Genomic DNA, 3,889 nt, shown 5'->3' on the forward strand with positions numbered 1-3,889 from the left:
ATATGGGTTTTCCCATTTGGTTCATTATTTGTATATGCATTCCTCCAAGCAAAAAATACCAAAAAACATGCAAAACAGACACAAATACAATAAAGAATTGGGAACATAGTGTCATAGTAAAAAAATATATATATACCAAAGAATGAAAATATTACAATTAGGTATTTACCAAGTACTGTATTTTTTGGACTATAAGATGCACTTTTTATCCTCTAAAAATTTGGAGGAAAGTGGGGGGTGCGTTGTATAGTCTGGGTGTACCTTATAGCGTGGCTGTAGCTGTGGGGGGGAGCAGCAGTGTTGAAGGAGCAGGTCACAAGAGGCAAAAGGCAGCTGCTGCAGCTAACACTGCGCCTTCTGTTAAAGAAAGTGAATATTCACTGCTCCCCATGCCGTTGTCCCGCCCATCTCTATGCACTGATGCACTGAAGCCAGCGCGGAGAGGTGGGAGGAACTATTGGAATGGAGAGCAGTGACTATTCAATTTCTTTAATAGCGGGCACACTGTTAGCTGCAGCTGCCGGCTCCTGCAGCAGCTGGGCGATCACATGTGCCCGCTATTAAAGAGAATGAATATTAACTGCTCTACACGTCCATAGTCCCAGGTGTAGGGAACAGTGAATATTCCAGTCGCTGACTTCGGCATGTGTGGGCAGATGTCAGTGGAGTTATGCTCTGCTTACATGCAGAAATCAGCTGCTGGCATCAGAACACAATGCAGCGCTGCGAGGGAGCGGATGGAAGGTGAGTATTATTTTTTTTATGTGTGTGACGTGATGGGAGCCATATATACTAGGAAGGGGGGGCCATGTATATCAGGATGGTGATGGGATGGAGGCCATGTATACCAGGATAGAGATGGGGGCCATGTATACCAGGATAGGGATGGGATGGAGGCCATGTATACCAGGATAGAGTTGGGGGCCATGTATACCAGTATGGGGATGGAGGCCATGTATACCAGGATGGGGATAGGGGCCATGTATACCAGGATAGGGATGGGATGGAGGCCATGTACACCAGGATGGGGATGGGATGGAGGCAATGTATACTAGGATGGGGATGGGATGGAGGCCATGTATACTAGGATGGGGATGGGATGGAGGCCATGTATACCAGGATGGGTATGGGATGGAGGTAATGTATACCAGGATGAGGATGGAATGGAATGGAGGCCATGTATATCAGGATGGGAATGGGATGGAGGCCATGTCTACCAGGATGGCGATGGTATAGTGGCCATGTATTCCAGGATGGGGGTGCCATGTATACCAGGATGGGAGACCATGTATACTAGGATGAGGGGCCATGTATACCTGGATGGGGGGTGTCAGAGAAATATTGAGGATTATTGAAAATATTCTTTCTTTCTTCCCCTGAAGCCCCTCTCTCCCCCCTCCCTTTATCCATCTTTTGTCACAAGACAAGAGCCAGCAATCGACCACTTGTCAGTACAAGAGCTGTCTCCATGTAAATCTCCGCACAAAAACTCAATTAGCACACTTATGAGTAAAGCCATGTAAACAAATGCTGGCAAGATAGGTGCCACCAACCTACTTAAGATGCGAGTAGATTTCCCCTGGCAAAGGCAGGGGACAATTAGACACACGCTTGCGATAAATCTACAGATATCTGTTGAAATTCCCTTCCCAGGACTTCAAAGAGAGTTTAACAAAAGTCTCTAGGCCCTTCAGAGCCGAAACAAAATATGGAATAACTAAAGTTCCATACATCCGATAATGATGGGACCCATATTTTTAGTGACAGGGTCAGCTAGGGATATTTTCCTGTCGCTGTAAACTCCTCTGTGGCATTGTAGTGCAAAAGCACCAGAATAACGGATCGCAGGTACGCCATGCGTGGTCTCTAAATTAAGGCAAAATCAAAACTGAAAAAATGGCGTCATTTGCAAGTTTCTGCGATCAACGAGGGATAAGTTATCCCAGAAGTTAGTTATTTAAATAAAAACATAAAGGGTGGAGCTCGAGCCCACGTCATGTCACCACAGGGGTGTGTGGGCAGATGTCTCCTTAGGCATAAAAGAGCCAAGTGAAGATTGATCCATACTCATTGCCAGGGGGGTATAGATACTCTAAGCAACGGGTCACGTTCTGTAACATTCAAATCAAATCGAGGAGCCCCTCCTCCACCTATATTGAATCATCTCAGCGATCTTATAGTAAGTCTCTTGTTTAATCCTTATTATTTTGTGTAACTGCTTATGTATTGTAATGTCTCCTTTGTAAAATCTTGTATATTTTTCTTAAACACTGCCTCCCTTTTGGATTAAATATAAAATTTTATATTTCTGCTTCTTTTGTTCTGTAATCGCTCCCTCCCCCAAAGCCATATGCTACCAGAACGCAGGCGTCTGACCAGGCCTGTATTATATTTCAAACTCGGTCGGTGGTGGCAGCGAATAATATTAATAATCGGGCTATCGTGAAGCTGACAGTGACCATGCGGAAAGCATAACCACATATTCCATTCATTGGAATCCAGAGGAGTGATGCCATTACGCTCACTGGTCGCTTGCTGATACCTCCGTAGTGGGGATCGTGTGTTTGTGGATCCCTGACGAAATCCTGACAGCGTGATGGCAACGGTGAGATATTGTGTGATCTCCTCAGTGTCGTCACTGTGGAATTCCTGACAGGGGGCCGTGTATACCAGGATGGGGATCATGTATAAAAGGATGCGTGGGCATATACAGTACAGACCAAAAGTTTGGACACACCTTCTCATTTAAAGATTTTTCTGTATTTTCTTGACTATGAAAATTGTACATTCACACTGAAGGCATCAAAACTATGAATTAACACATGTGGAATTATATACTTAACAAAAAAGTGTGAAACAACTGAAAATATTTCTTATATTCTAGGTTCTTCAAAGTAGCCACCTTTTTCTTTAATGACTGCTTTGCACACTCTTGGCATTCTCTTGATGAGCTTCAAGAGGTAGTCACCGGAAATGGTCTTCCAACAATCTTGAAGGAGTTCCCAGAGATGCTTAGCACTTGTTGGCCCTTTTGCCTTCACTCTGCGGTCCAGCTCACCCCAAACCATCTCGATTGGGTTCAGGTCTGGTGACTGTGGAAGCCAGGTCATCTGGCGTAGCACCCCATTACTCTCCTTCTTGGTCAAATAGCCCTTACACAGCCTGGAATTGTGTTTGGGGTCATTGTCCTGTTGAAAAATAAATGATGGTCCAACTAAACACAAACCGGATGGAATAGCATGCCGCTGCAAGATGCTGTGGTAGCTATGCTGGTTCAGTATGCCTTCAATTTTGAATAAATCCCCAACAGTGTCACCAGCAAAGCACCCCCACACCATCACACCTCCTCCTCCATGCTTCACGGTGGGAACCAGGCATGTAGAGTCCATCCGTTCACCTTTTCTGCGTCGCACAAAGACACGGTGGTGGGAACCAAAGATCTCAAATTTGGACTCATCAGACCAAAGTACAGATTTCCACTGGTCTAATGTCCATTCCTTGTGTTCTTTAGCCCAAACATGTCTCTTCTGCTTGTTGCCTGTCCTTAGCAGTGGTTTCCTAGCAGCTATTTTACCATGAAGGCCTGCTGCACAAAGTCTCGTCTTAACAGTTGTTGAAGAGATGTGTCTGCTGATAGAACTCTGTGTGGCATTGACCTGGTCTCTAATCTGAGCTGCTGTTAACCTGCGATTTCTGTGGCTGGTGACTCGGATAAACTTATCCTCAGAAGCAGAGGTGACTCTTGGTTTTCCTTTCCTGGGGCAGTCCTCATGTGAGCCAGTTTCTTTGTCTCGCTTGATGGTTTTTGCAACTGTACTTTGGGACACTTTCAAAGTTTTCCCAATTTTTCGGACTGACTTACCTTCATTTCTTAAAGTACTGATGGCCA

Source organism: Phyllobates terribilis, unplaced genomic scaffold (genome assembly GCF_046119375.1).
Source record: "Phyllobates terribilis strain yellow unplaced genomic scaffold, ASM4611937v1 Scaffold_4__5_contigs__length_816908805, whole genome shotgun sequence".
Lineage (NCBI taxonomy): Eukaryota > Metazoa > Chordata > Amphibia > Anura > Dendrobatidae > Phyllobates > Phyllobates terribilis.